We start from the raw sequence: 16,908 nt of genomic DNA, 5'->3' as shown, positions 1-16,908 counted from the left end.
TTTTTTACATTTTTTAATTAATTTTTTAACTTTTTTTATTAATTTTTTTATATTTTTTTATTAATTTTAAAATGGGCCTTGGGCTCTTGGGCCACCAATTCGAGCTGGGCCTCTCACTCGGGCCCCTCTCAGTCCACACACTGGCTAGAGCTTGCAGCTCTGGCTATTCAGTTGGAAAAATGACCAGTTCATCAGGCTATTCCCTTCGCTATAGTTGCTCTGATATATGCTAAAGCCCTACGGCAAAAATCATTGTTCATAAGGACAATGTAAAGACGGAAATACCCCCCACATTTGGGAATTTTTTATAACTAGCCATATTTTGCACCACAAAATGATTTTTAACCAACATTTTATTATTCTTACAAATTTAACCAAAAACTCATGCAAAAGTACTAAATTACCCGCTCCTTTCTTCTTTTATCTCTTCCCCCTCTCGAATCCCATCAGTCCACCATACCCCACCCCAACCCAACTCAACCTGGCTTTTCTCCCAAATCCGCCACCACTAGCTAGCACCCACTACGACCGGCGCCGCCATCATATCTTGCTCTGTTACTCAATTTGGAAGTCAAATTAAAGTTTAATATTTCTATGCTTGCATTTTGATGGTTGGTTGTTGTATTCAATTTCGACTCTGTTACTCTTTTGCGGTAGAGTAAACTCTATGAATATCATTTTTCCTCTTCATGTTTGTCATTCTTCTCCGGTTTGTGAATATGCTATTAGTTTTGTTGGTGATGAGGACAATTATGATGTTTCTTGCCACTGCTTCTATGGCTTTTGTTGGAATGGTTTACAAAAAATGAGAACTCAAAGTATGCATAAATGCTTTAATGGAGGCAAATTTGAACAACCTATTATTCTTATTTATTCCACATATCATATAAAATGATGAGATGAGAAATTGCAAATTTAGATGCATTTTCAAAAATCTTCTATCGTACGGAGCGAGCGAGATGTGGTGGCAACGTCAGTAGTGCCGCGATGGTGGTGATGGATTTGGGAAAAGGGATGGAGTAGGGTGGAGCAACTGCTCCACCAGGTGGTGAAACCGCTCCACCAGGTGGTGAAACCACTCTTTGCCTCTGAGTATATTTGTATTGAACCATAGGAAAGGTAAGGGAAAAAAAGTGGGTCTTTCTTTTTTACTACTTCCCTTTGATCTCTGCAAAAGCATACTGAAGTTTTGATATTTGTTATTTAGATCCTTGATGATTTTGTGGTGATTTAGGGATATTGAAATCGGCAGTCCTCATCTCCCCGCCCCTACTCCTCCACTCTCCTCTGTACGCACGCTCATTTTTCTTTATTCTTCTTATTTCTTCTCTTTAATTTGTAATTTTTTTTTTTTAAACTTACGAGTTTTTTTTTATGTGATTGAATCAAGAAACTCCACATGGTTGCAGAAAAAAAATTTCTTTTGTTTGTTGTAAGTTCATATAAAAACTTCAAACTCTGTTTTCCTTTTTTTTTTTTTTTTGGGTTTTATTAGTTTATATGAATTTTATTATATTTTGTAAATGAGTAATGAGAAGAATTTATTTATTTATTTTTAAATTACCAGGTTAATGCTAGGTTTTATGTTCTAATTTATTGGTTTTGATCAAAAGGGGTTTAGATATTTAGGTTTGATTGCTCTGTTTTATTTGCTTTTAGGGTTTTGGAGAGTTTGAATTTGGGGCAATGGGGTTCAAGGTTTGCATGAATCATTCATGCAAAACAGCCAATACACACAAATGAAAGAAAGGCTGATCTTTGCGGTTCGATGGATTTGCCAGTCTCTGCTCCAAGTGCAGTTAATTTATTAGCCCTCTTAGATTTTGCTTACCAACTTTTAATTTTTCAACCATTTTTAAGTTGTGATTTTTTCAATGATGTGTTTTATGGTGTTTGAGTTTGGAGACTTTGGACCCAGGGTGCTTCTAGACATCTTGAAAAAGCGCAACGAAAATATTTCAATCAAGGTAAACGTCTCCAAGTCTTTAGTTAAACCAAGGGCTGTCCACCGACTGTGTAATTGTTGATTAACTCTATGCTGATAACGTTTAAAGTGTTTTGCACATCGCATGATTAAACCAACAATTATCCACATTCTCTAAATAGGATTTCACACAATATGAAGTAAACCCAATACTTAGAATTGTATAACTCTCGGACAAATTAAGCACCCTTTAGTGTGGGTTTGTATATGGGATTTATCTTTTCTGTGTTTGATGATTGTAAATTGCCATGTATGCTTGAGATATGGTGTTGAAGAAGAGGCTAAATTTTGGATTTAATGGCTTCCAATTCAATCAGTTATTTCACTTCGTAATTATCTCAACTTTATTCTAAAGTATTTCTCTTTATTTCTACAACAATGGTTTAAGGGTTTCAGTCGGTACTCATTTAGGTTGTTAATATAAAGTTAGTATAATCAAGTGCAAATTGATGATGGGAACAATTTATTTACTTTGTGATTTGTACTTAGAAAGCTGCCATTTTAGTTGTACATAATCTCTGTAAATTCAATAGAACATACATACAAAGTGAAGACTTATTTCTACTATTTGGGTTCAACTGCTTTGATCGGTTTCTAAATTATTTGGAGATAGGTGTTTTAAATTGTGTGTACGGTTTCAAAACCTGCAGTAAAGCACGTGCATCTTTGCTTGTATTTACTTAAGGGTAAACTGTCATTTCCCCCCTTAAACTATCACCATATTGTCAATTTACCCCCTAAATTATTTTTTCAGCCAATTTACCCCATGAACTATAAAAATTGGCCAATGTACTCCTTACAGTTAAATTTTTTAAATGCCATCCATGTAGATGTTAAAAATAAGGGTGATTTTGTCATTTCCAACGCAAAATAGTAAGAGTGCTACTAAACCCAACCCAGTGTCCTATTTTCCCACCCACATGATAATCCCACCCACCATAGAAAATTAAAAAAGTAAAATGTTATTTCCCCATCCACCATTATTCCTAAAATAACCATAATATTTTTTTTAAATAACTCTGATATATCTTTAAATAATATTATAAATAAATAAATAAAAATATAAAAAATGAAAGAAAATGCAAGACCTAAGACCTAGACATTCATCATCTCCTTCACACCTAATGCCGCAAAAACCCCGGATCCCCAAACCACTCTTCTTCCTCTCTTTTTTTGTCAAAACCGCAGATCTCACACCCAATTCTCTTTTTTCTCCATTGAAGTTTCTCGCCTTCATCTAACACATGCCCATTCCTTCCTCCAACCTTTCCGTCGATTCTAAATATTTCCCAACCTCTTTTCACCAAAGATATCACACCCCACCCACCATTATTTATTTATTATTTTAGTACCGAATTAAATAGGGGTTTAAGAGTCTTCTTTTAAAGGGATAAATATGTTATTAACATTTTCATTAAATGGTGGGTGGGGAAATAAGACACCGGCGTGGGAATATCACCACTCAATAGTAATTAATAAAAAATAATAAAGAAATTAATAAAAAACCAAAAAAAATATCCCTGCAAATAGCAAACGGAGGATTGGTTCATAGAGAGAGAGAGAGAGAAAGAGAACGGCCTCCCAGACTCCCAGTGATTGGAGTGGAATCAGTGATGTGGATTCTAAGGTGCAAATGATCAGCAGTGGTGGCATGGCAGAATCGGAACCGGCTCGGTGGAGTTGAATCGGAATCGGCGCGGTGGAGTCGAATCGTTAGCCGCCCCTCCACCTTGGGCTGCCTGAATATGGACTTTAAATCTACCGCTAACCCCACAATTTTTTTAGAGAGGGAGAGAAAGAGAGAGAGAGAATCGTGATGAAGGTGGCGGGTTGGGTGGGGGTGGAGTTCGAGCATGGAAGGATATGGAATTGCTGGGTTGAAGGAATGTGGGCTGGAGAATACAGTCTCCTTTTATTTTCTTTTCAAGTTTTAGTATTTTTTTACTTTAATAGTTTAAAGTGATTTTCGTTTTTAAATTAAAGAATTGATTTTTTTAACAAAAATTGGAAGCAAGTTTAAACAGTAAGGTGTAAATTGGCACATTATATATAGTTCAGGGGTTAATTGGCTGAAAGAATAGTTTAGGGGCCAAAATTAAAAGCAAACTGAAATTACAGTTCGGTTCTGTTTGGTTTTTTCAATTCGGTTTTACTTCGGTTCGATTTTTTTGATCCAGTTTGACTTCGATTTTGTTGTTGGAGACGCCAAAGGTGGACATGCGGACGAGAAGGCCCAATTGCTGGGGGATGATGTTGAGGTAGGCTCACAATATGAGTTGCGACGAAATTGGGCGGTTAACTAGTTGGAGGAGAGGTTGAGGACGGTGAGGTTGACAAGGTAGCGGAGGTCAGAGGTGATGGGGCCGGTGAGGAAGTTTGAGGAGAGGTCGAGGAAAGGGGGAGATGGAGCCGCGGAAGGAGAGGTTGGCGAGGGAGATGGTGAGGAAGCTATGAAATCGAGGCAATTGGAATTGAAATTTGGCTTTCAGCATATTTGAGCCTAGAATTAGGTTAATTTCTTATAGGCTTTACGTCAAGTCACTTTAATTTTTGTGTTCTTATTTTAAGATTTTTTGTTTCTTCATTTGCTATATCTTTGATATTTGATATTTTGTTAAAATTCACTTATATTTGCATAGAAAACTACAACAGACTCCTAATACCAATGTTAAAAATTTTTGATTTCAACTTTGATGAAGTTTTTTAATATTACTTGATCTAGAACTTTTGAGGAAGAAGAAGAAGAAAGGAGAGGCAACATAGAGACAATTTCTCTATAATTTTGCAGGATGTCCCCTGCTGGCTAATCATTGCGGCATCAGGGAATATTTCATTCACTTGATCCCGCACACATAAGGAGAATGAGAATGTGGACAATGAAAGTTATTCCCATATATGATAAATCCTTCGTTTTTTTTCTTAAGTACATCGATATTTTTACATTAGAGAAAGGGAAGTTCGGCTAAACCACACAATGGAAAACTTAATTAGGCATCGAACTTGTCATCCACAAGATTTGAACTTAAGACCTCCTACTTCAAATAAAGAAGAAAACTACCAGACCGTACCACTGAATGATATAAATCTTTCGTTTACTTACCCAAAAGAATGAAAAGTGTTGCAGTTACCACCCGAAACCAGGAACCACATTTTTGATATTCAAGGAATTGAATTACGGTGGGAAAGGTCGGGTTGGGCAAGGTGGAATGGCAATGAAAAAATTCCTACTCAAACTGCCCTCACATATATTTTTGAATCACGAAAATACCCTTTTTGCTTGGAGAAAAGGACAAGACGGTTGCTTAGGCCTGACAATTCATGACACGACCCGATAACTTGACACGACACGACACGAAATTAACAGGTGTTCGGGTCGACACGATAATGAATCGGGTTGTTATCGGGTAATCCAATAAACACCTGTGAAGATAACGGGTTGGTTCGGGTATACACGTGGGTAACACGAAACACGATAAGCAGAATATTAATTTTATAATTTATAACCCTAAAAAAATACTATAAAATTATATATATAATTTAACAATTTTATACCCTTAAAAACTATAATATATATATATATATATATATATATTAAATTAACTATAATAATTATATATACTCGAATAATTATACCCCCAAAATATGATGGAATATGGATGTGCATTAAGGCGCGACATCAGATGATGTAGTAGGATGGGATGATTATCACATGAATACAAATGGTGTATGCCTTTTGATTCTTGCCATGTGGAATGCATCAGTAGGAGATTTTGACTCCTTATGCAAGTATGGGTTTGATAAAATAAAGGACATAATTATATCTCCAAGCAAACAGTACAATTCAAATTGATTTGGGATGTGTGGTGTAAGATCCCACATCGCCCAGGGGTGTGAATCTTGTAAGCCTTATATGTATATTCACATCTCTACCTAACACGAGGCATTTTGGGAGCTCACTGGCTTCGTGTTCCGTAGGAACTCCGAAGTTAAGCGAGAATGGCGCGAGGTCAATCCTATGATGGGTGACCAACTGGGAAGTTCTCGCGTGAGTTCCCATAAACAAAACCGTCAGGGCGTGGTCGAAGTCCAAAGCGGACAATATCGTGCTACAATGGAGTCGAGCCCAGGGTGTGGTGGAACCCGAGCCGGGATCTGACAATTTGGTATCAGAGCCAATCGCTCATTGGCTTCGGGTTAAGTGAGAATGGTGCAAGAGCAATCCCAAGATGGGTGACCCACTAGAAGTTCTCTCGTGAGTTCCCAGAAACAAAATCGTGAGGGCGTGGTCGGGGCCAAAAGCGGACAATATCGTGCTAAGGCGGAGTCGAGCTCGGGCTGGGATGTGACATGTGGTGTGTAGACGTGTGGATTTGATTAGTTTAGTTGACAGATTCAAGTGTGGATGTGTGGCTTTTATCTTGTTTGAAAAGCCAGCCATCTGGAAGATAGGCTTTAGCCTATGCCACGAATCAGCCTCTCATTCTACGTGTGGATTTGATCAGTTTGGTTGACAGATTCAAGTGTGGACGTGTGGATTTAATTAGTTTGGTTGATAGATTCAAGTGTGGACGTGTGGCTTTTATCTTGTTTGAAAAGCCAGCCATCTGGAAGATAAGCTTTAGCCTATGCCACGAATCAGCCTCTCATTCTACGTGTGGATTTGATCAGTTTGGTTGACAGATTCAAGTGTGGACGTGTGGCTTTTATTTTGCTTGAAAAGTCATCCATATGGAAGATAGGCTTTAGCCTATGCCACATATTAGTCTCTAAATCTACGTGTGGATTAGATCAGTTTGGTTGACAGATTCAAGTGTGGACGTATGGACGTGTGGCTTTTATCTTGTTTGAAAAGTCAGTAATCTAGAAGATATGCTTTAGCCTATGCCACAGATCAGCCGCTCATTCTCCGTGTGGATTTGATCAATTTGGTTGACAGATTCAAGTGTGGACGTGTGGCTTTTATTTTGTTTGAAAAGTCAGTCATCTGGAAGATAGGGTTTAGCCTATGCCAAATATTAGTCTCTCATTCTACGTGTGGATTGGATCAGTTTGGTTGACAAATTCTGACACGCCCCGACCCTAGGCCTGACAATTCCTGACACGACCCGATAACTCGACCCGACACGACATGAAATTAACAGATGTTCGGATCGACACGATAACGAATCGGGTCATTATCGGGTAATCCGATAAGCACCTGTTAAGATAACGGGTTGGTTTGGGTATACTCGTGGTTAACACGATACACTAGGCCTGGCAATTCCTGACACGATCAGATAACTCGACCCGACACAACACGAAATTAACAGGTGTTCGGATCGACACGATAACGAATCGGGGTCGTTATCGGGTAACCCGATAAGCACCTGTTAAGATAACGAGTTGGTTTGGGTATACACGTGGTTAACATGATACACGATAAGCAAAATATTAATTTTATAATTTTATAACCCTAAAAAAATACTATAATAATTATATATATTAATTCAACAATTTTATACCCCTAAAAACTATAATAGTTATATATATAAATTAAATTAAATTTTAAAATTTGGTGACTATTGGATCGGCTTAAATATACATATCATTTTATTTCTTAAGTGTTATACGTACAAAATAAATAAATTCAAATCTACTTAATAAATATATATATATATATATACCATTGAACTTGATGAGATACGAATTCTACGAAACTAATTTCAACAATCCAACCGCCGAACTTGCTTGTATATGCTTCGAGATCGCATACCCCAAAAATCGCAAAAAACAAAATTCAGAGATCAAGCAACGGGACAAAAATTTTCAACGGTTATAAACGAAAAATCACGATTTAACGGTTATTTTAACTCCGATTTTGATGATTTTTTACAGCTACACTCCTTGTCCCTATATAAATACAATGAATCAATTCGATCTTCAATTTAAAATATTTATACAAGTGGATACCACAAAATCTTATGTTATACTTAATAAAAGGATAAATAAACTCTTAAGTGTTAATGAATATATCGTTTTGATGAGATACGTATTCTACAAAACTAATTTCAATGATCCAACCGTCAAACTTGTTTTTACATGCTTTGAGATTGCATATACCAAAAATCGTAAAAAAAAAAACATTCAGAGATCAAGTAACGGGACAAAACTTTTCGACGGTTATAAACGAAAAATCATGATTTAACAGTTATTTTAACTCCGATTTTGATGATTTTTTACAGCTACACTGCTTGACCCTATATGAATACAATGATTGAATTTGATCTTCAATTTAAAATATTTACACAAGTGGATACCACAAAAACTTATGTTATGATTAATGAAAGTATAAATAAACTCTAAGTGCTAGTGAATCTATCATTTTGATGGGATACGCATCCTATGAAACTAATTTCAACGATCCAACCATCAAAATTGTTTGTATATGCTTCGAGATCGCATACTCCAAAAATCGCAAAAAACAAACATTCAGAGATCAAGTAACGGGACAAAACTTTTCGACGGTTATAAACAAAAAATCACGATTTAACGGTTATTTTAACTTCGATTTTGATGATTTTTTACAGCTACACTTCTTGTCCCTATATGAATACAATGAATCAATTCGATTTTCAATTTAAAATATTTATACAAGTGGATACCACAAAAATCTTATGTTATACTTAATAAAATGATAAATAAACTCTTTAGTGTTAGTGAATATATCGTTTTGATGAGATACATATTCTACAAAACTAATGTCAATGATCCAACTGTCAAACTTGTTTGTATATGCTTCGAGATCACATATGCCAAAAATCGTAAAAAACAAACATTTAGAGATCAAGTAACGGGACAAAACTTTTTGACGGTTATAAACAAAAAATCACGATTTAAGGGTTATTTTAACTCCGATTTTGATGATTTTTTTACAGCTACCATCCTTGACCCTATACGAATACAAGGATTGACTTTATTTTCAATTTAAAATATTTACACAAGTGGATACCACAAAAACTTATGTTATGCTTAATAAAAGTATAAATAAACTCGAAGTGTTAGTAAATCTATCATTTTGATGGGATACGCATCCTACGAAACTAATTTCAACAATCCAACCGTCAAAATTGTTTGTATATGCTTCGAGATCGCATACGCCAAAAATCACAAAAAACAAACATTCAGAGATCAAGTAACAAGAATAAACTTTTCGACGATTATAAACGAAAAATCACGATTTAACGGTTATTTTAACTCCGATTTTGATGATTTTTTACAGTTACACTCGTTGACCCTATATGAATATAATGAATGAATTCAATCTTCAACTTAAAATATTTATATAAGTGGATACCACAAAATCTTATGTTATACTTAATAAAAAGATAAATAAACTCTTAAGTGTTAGTGAATTTATCATTTTGATGGGATACGCATCCTACGAAACTAATTTCAACTATCCAACCGTCAAAATTGTTTGTATATGCTTTGAGATCGCATATGCCAAAAATCGTAAAAAATAAACATTCAGATATCAAGTAACGGGACAAAACTTTTTGATGGTTATAAACAAAAAAAATCACGATTTAACGGTTATTTTAACTTTGATTTGGATGATTTTTTACAGCTACACTCATTGACCCTATATGAATACAATGAATGAATTCGATCTTCAATTTAAAATATTTACACAAGTGGATATCACAAAATCTTATGTTATACTTAATGAAAGGATAAATAAAACTCTATGTGTTAGTGAATCTATCGTTTTGATGAGATACGCATTCTACGAAACTAATTTCAACGATCAAACCGTCAAATTTTTTTGTATATGCTTCGAGATCGCATACGCCAAAAATTGCAAAAAGCAAACATTCAAAGATCAAGTAACGGGACAAAACTTTTCGACGGTTGTCAACGCAAAATCATGATTTAACGGTTATTTTAACTCCGATTTTGATGATTTTTTATACAGCTACACTCTTTGACCCTATATGAATACAATGAATGAACTTGATCTTCAATTTAAAATATTTACACTAGTGGATACCACAAAATCTTATGTTATACTTAATGAAAGGCTTCACAACCTTGAAAACAAAAACTCTTTCATTTTGCATATCCTTGCACATTTAATATTTTGTAATAGACTATTAGTGTTTGAATGTTTTTTTTATTAGGATCTTATTTTCAAGTGTAGATGTAGTACTTAAACGATAAATCTGTTTTAATGTTTTGAAGTAATATTTAAGTGGCAATGTGTAGTATGTGCAAATTTAAGGAAAAAATATATTTTTCTTAACGGGTCATAACGGGTCGGGTCACTTTACCCGTTGGGTAAGGTGACCCGACCTGTTAAGGACCTGTTAAGATAACAGGTGTGACACGACACGATCCGTTAAAATAACAGGTGTTACACGAAAACGACACGAACATGACAGACACGACCCGTTTGCCAGGCCTAAGTAAATCAATTCCTCTACCCTATTTCTTCCACTTCTTAGTAGTTATTTTTTAATGTGGTCCACCTTTACTAAAGGTGTGGCTTACAATATGGTGAGTAAGTAGAATCCAAGATCTATTATATAGGATGGGATTGCAAGTAACGACATACACAATATATAATAGTAACGAATGAGAAGAGTAAGGGTGGAAGCTTAGTGAATTTTAATAGGATTGAGATATTCTCTAACAAACTAGCAGTGACAAAATGTCAATTTTGCACAATTATCGTTTGTTGTCCGAGTATATATATTGTATTGTTGAAATTTGAATCACCTTACCTAACAACAAAATCATATGTATGTCAACTAATTTTGGGACTTGGTGCGTTTTCATTTTTAATGACCATGTGATGCTTCAAAACAAGTCGTAATAACAATAATTAATTACGAATAACATATTAACTAGTGATGACTGATTTAGTGATGCTTTGCTTGATGAGTAGAGAAATTTTGTATCCATGGTTATCACATAGTTTATGATCTAGTACTGCTTTTGTTTAATTAATGTTGAAAAAAGTCTTATAAGTTTGTGTCTCAATACCCTTTAATAAAAGAAAATGTAAATATTTCGTTTCACTTGTTGGATGTGTACATTTAAATTTCAGATTATACATTGAGTTTTTTATTTTAGACAAAACAACAATATTCATTACGAGAACGTGTAAAAGATACGAACCTTAATATGACTGCAAAAGCCACGTACCCAAATTAAAAGCAACAAAATCTCCACTAACAACTAAAAACAAACAACACCACAATCTAGCATAATTTGTATCCAAGCTCATGCTGCTCAAAACAACGAAAAATTCAAATTAAACCATAAGCCTAAATCATAATTACCACCATGAGTCAAAGCCACTCCGCCAATCAACCCACCAAATTTAACCCATCTAACCAAGAACAATCTATAGAACAATGTGTGGAGCTAGGGGAACCCCAATGATCCGATAGCGTAGAATGGTGAATAAAAATCGCACAATAACGAGTGAGAGTCTTGAGTTGATGATTAAAAGCACATGGGGGAATCGTAACAAAGGCCTTGAAATCTAGAGTAGAGATAAAGTTAAGGAAAAATTGAAAGTTTAAAGAAAGAGTTTGGGGGAAGGATTGGAATGAAGGATGAGCATAAAAAATAGAGTACTCAAATCCAGTCACCACAAGAGACTTACTATTCGTTAGTACGAAAATATAAAACAATGAAAGGACAGGAGACTTGTTCTTCCCCCTCCCCTATAGTGTGTGACTTCTCTAGGGTTCTGTATTTTGTTTTCTCTAGGTTATTTTTTTAAATGTTAAGGAAATTATTTCTTTAGACCATATTTATAAATCACATGATATAACAATTGATGGTTAAAATTTATTTTTAATGATTTAAAGAAGGAATTCATTATTAGCCCCCAGATCATATGGTCTACAAAAATATGTTCTAAAAAGATGGTCTCTCTAGCATTACCCTTTGGGGGAAGGGCAATTAAACTTAGAACATCACGTACAAACTCTTAACCATTTAAGCTATAAACTCCTTGCGACAGAACCGACCCTGAGAATTTGGGGGCTCTGTAGGGGAGCTTTCAAAGTGGGACTTAGAGTTTGGTGTTTGTTTGGGGAATGCGACAAAGGCCAAAGGGTTTAGCCGTTTAGGGTTTGGTGTCTAGTAGTCTAGGAAGTGTAACAAAAGAAGTAAATATTTTTGTTTTTCAAGTCAATAAGAACAAATTTAAGTTGCTTGACGGTTCACCTTTCACGTACGTACAAAACAGATTTGATGTTTTTTATTCAATTAACTATATACCACAATTAATTTATACAAATGTTGAGCTCGCTCAACCTAATTGGCTATTATATTTAAACGAAGACTTCTCTTTTATTTTCATTTCTTGTTGAAAAGATAATTTCATAAGAACCAAGCAAAACATAAATCTTTTAAAACAGCATAGAAAACGTATCTCACACCATGCAACCGACCTATTACATTACATTGACATGCCAGCTTATCCAGCTCGAGCTGCAACATTAAAGAATAAATAAAAACTTTGCAGATGATGCCTTCCTCACTCTATTTCTTCTCTTTTCTTTCCACCTGCTCTACCAAATACCAATCAATTAAGGATAAATAAATAAATAAATAAATAAATAAATAAATATATATATATATATATCCTTGATTGGTATATGGAATTGACTTTGCAGGCTTGGGATCGGATTCAAACTCGATTTGTGCAGGCATTTATATATATAATAGTGATGATGAATATTATAACACCATAACTACTTGTATGATTCAGTACTCATTAATGATAAGATCGATCGCGATTTGTCACACTAAAGTTTGGTCTCTCATTGAATATATGTGTACCACAAATATATATAAGTGGATGCAATATTTATGTACTACAAATATATAAGTTGATGTACATAATGATGATCATTTAGTACTACAGCATAATATTATTATTTTTCTTTAATTTTAGGTGAAAGATTTTAAATTTGAATCTCGTCATTCGAAAATATAATAATTTATGATAATTTATGGTACCTATTAAGAATCAAAATGTTATTTGTATTTTATGTTTTAATAAATTATTAGTGGAGAATCGTTATTCACTTTTGGACTTTCATGAATCTTCATATTTAACTGTTTTATAAAATGACAATAACATTAAGCGTCTTAATTACAAAAAATTCTTATTAGTGTAACAAGGTTAATTAGTGTTGATATAGTGAATATGATATTACGCAATTAAAGTAAATTATTATGTGTAAACTTGATTACACTATAAAATCATCGTTCAACTTAAAAGGTATTCTACTCTTCTTTTCTAAAAGGATATGAGGGCAGGGTAGACAATGGAATGGAGTACGTGTTCACAACATGTACCAAAAGTCTCCTTAAATTAAGGAGTTAAGTGTTGTGATGGGTGTCGGATTTGTATGTCCTCTTCTAGAAGACAGTGATCATCATACTTTGTCTTCGGGAGCTCAAATATATATATTTTTTAATTTATTATTATTAAAGGAGGAAAGAGGATTCAAAACTATTACGATAATTTAGAAGATGGAGAATTTCAAACCCTGAACGTATGAGTGGAAACCCAATATCATATCCAATATCATGCTAAAGTTAATTATAGACATTCTAGCATAGGCAAACTTTATAAATTTATGGTCTTCTCAATCAAAATATATGTTCTCCCAAAACGAACTAATGCACGGAGTTCATTGAAACCATTAAATTTAGAATATGGTAAAATGGCTCTTGGATGGGGAATTACTCTTTCGATGGGTCTCACAATGATTCTATTCATGATATTCCTATTTGTTGTTTTTAAGGTTTATAATTCTTTTATTTTACCGGACGGAATTTCAATGAATTCGATTTAAAAGAACCCAATGACTGACTTAAAAGACATTTAGCTTTCACATAGTTGGAGAGTCTTAAGCTTGACTCAAATTGTATTGTTCAATACGTAGTTTTAGTTTTAGTTTTAGTCCACTGTGACTTTATGGCTTAGTTACCGCTTGTTGTAAAAGTATTATTTAGGAGTATCCTTATCAAAATTTCTTATTCTAATTCCTTAATACAGAATTGTTCATGTGAGACGTGTGAGAGGGTATCAAAATTTCGATCATTTCGATCATTAGTTAGTGATGAGATGCCAGCACGCATATATTAGCGAGGATTAAATAAATTTTAGACTATATATTTGTAATGACTTTTAAAAATATAAAATTGAGTAAATAAGCTAAAAAGGGGGAGATGCTCATGAATATAGTACCATATATTTCCTCGCATCGATGACCCAACGAATGTTAATAATTACGAAATATAGTACCATATATTTCCTCGCATCGATGACCCAACGAATGTTAATAATTTTTTGTAATGTACACATATTTATAGAAAAGGAAATCAGGTTACAAATGATTAAGCTTCATCTTGGCTAGATAGTTATGCTTATTATTGATGGTCTATAGTTTCAAATTTTGTAGCCTTTACTTATGCTCGTGACATTTCGTTTTGTCTTTACTATTATTTTTGTTTTTGCGAGTCTTGGCATAGTCCCCCTTTGGGAGGAGGGTAACGGTCCTCATCTCTTCGGGGAAGGGTAGGTGCCGCACGGCGGCTCACACGACCATTGCTGAAGAACTAATCTCGTCTAATTTTTCTTCATTTGAAAAAAAAAAAAAAAAAAACCAAAGTGTAGAGTTCGAACCTAGCTTCTGTTATTCATTTATCCTCTGCCAAAGAAAGGACGGTTTTACAAGAACACGAACTCTTCTCCCCCTCCAAATATGTTTCATTCATCATCCGGTTTAGATGTATAGGTCAAAGTTTTGTTCGTATATACAATAATATAATGCGAATTAGTGAAAGTTGTTCGCTTAATCATGATAAAAGGACAAAAAAAATCAGTAGTTAATTAAGAGAAAACTATGGGCTCCAAGTTTGGAAACGAATATTAGTTACGCATTTCTCCTTGCGTGTTTATGAACTAGAGGAAGAAGGCGTATTAAGAAGAAGCATATGTGTACTTTTATGTTTGGACAGATCGCACATGAAATCACATATTCTTTTCAGTTCAAATAACAAGTAATATTAAATCAAACATATGCTTTCTTTACAGTTAATGAACAAGAGGAAATAAGAACAAGAGGACCTACTTAAATTTCTTGAATTATTTTGTTGAATTGGAATAAAATTAAGGGTTTGCTTCAACCACTATCTACCAAACCAAATTAGCGGTGGCATTTTCGATTGGGCAAGCAACAATACAACAGCCCAGAATTGGCTCAGTTGGTAGAGAGATAGAGAGCGGCCGGATCACAATTTGTCGATTTTGGAGTTTAACTTAGCGTTAAGTTGCTGATTCTTCGAATCCGTTAGGTCGGATTTGTTTTAAACTCTTTCTCTTTAAACATTGCAATATAAATATACCAATGAAAATAATTATGTATCTTAAATTATCCTTAACAATTTACTAATTTCAAAGATAATGAATGAGAGGAACTTGTGGAGCCTCCTCCATGTTTAGTTTAAACTCATTTTGATGACTATTTTGCAATCGCTAGAGCTTGACTAATTGTTCCTTAGTGTTTTTTTTTTTCTCTTCTTCTTCCATGTTTCCGGAAAAAATTTGAGAGCAACTTGAAGTTTTTTTATTATATCGTATAATGACCAGGTGGTTGTGATATTAATTTGCAAGGTAAGGAATTCTATCAAGTTTACTATAAATAAAATCACCAGGTATGAGGGAATAACACACATTTTTCATCTTTCTCTCTGATGCACCCTTTCTCTCTAACTTCGGTAAAATAGGCCACAACACAAGTGTTGTTATTGGGACTAAGTTTTGTGTTGGCTTATAAGAGTGTAGGGTTGCCACTTTGTACAACGGTGTAGTGGTATTCCTCTTCGCTTATAAGTAGGAGGTCATAGGTTCGATTCTCACCAAAGGCGAATTCGAACTACATTATTGCTAACACATTGTGAGGCAAGGTTCACCCCTCTCCCTTAGTATAGATAATGTCGTTTGTTCAAAAAAAAAATGTAAGACTTTTATTGGAGAAATGGATTATATTGGCATAGATTCGGATATTCGACAGATCTAAAACTTTCTTGAAAGCTACATAAGCTATCTGGCCAATTAATAAAACAAAAAAAATTGTTGAATTTTCATATTTTATGCCACTTATCTATTATTAAATGGTGTTCTTAAAGTGGAAATTGAATGCATTCTTATATGGTAAAACTATCAATCTTGACTATTGATCAATTAAACTTTCATTTAGATGAGCAATGTGACAAACCATGCTAAATTGTTTGATAATAAAATGTTAGACACATTTAACTCTCTAATGAATCATCATCCAAAGTTTGAAAATCTATTAGTACAACATCACAATTGTGTTAAAACCTTGACGCATTCCTTTGATTGGTACCACGTGTCGATAAATTTTCAATAACTATACTATACGTATCTTTGTACAGTATTAACCCAAAGCTTGAAGCAAAACACAAAAGATGCGATATAGAGAGTAAGACGAACAGCGAGCCACATCACAATACAAAAGGAAGTTTCATGATTTGTTCAGTATCATGAACTCTTTCCATGAACTACTTCGGTAATGTGACTTTATTCAGACATTGTATTATTTAGTTTCAACTATGATAGGTGATTTAGTTGGGTTTTTTAGGTGATTTAGTTTCTAATGTTACAGATGTCATATCAACCATGACAGGTGAACTATTTCAGTAGCCCCTCCACAAAGTCCCATTTATCTTATTTGGTTTTAGCACTTAAATTAATTAAACTCGATCGGTACTTATTCCTTGAATGATTTCTTAATGATACGGTAAAGGTTGAACTACTTTTACGTCAATCAAATCCCATAAATTAATCAATAAAAAAAAAGGGGGTATGGTGATATGATGCCACTCTA

Source organism: Malus domestica, chromosome 04 (genome assembly GCF_042453785.1).
Source record: "Malus domestica chromosome 04, GDT2T_hap1".
NCBI lineage: Eukaryota > Viridiplantae > Streptophyta > Magnoliopsida > Rosales > Rosaceae > Malus > Malus domestica.
The sequence above is the reverse complement of the archived record's forward strand: the minus strand, read 5'-3'. Positions refer to the sequence as shown.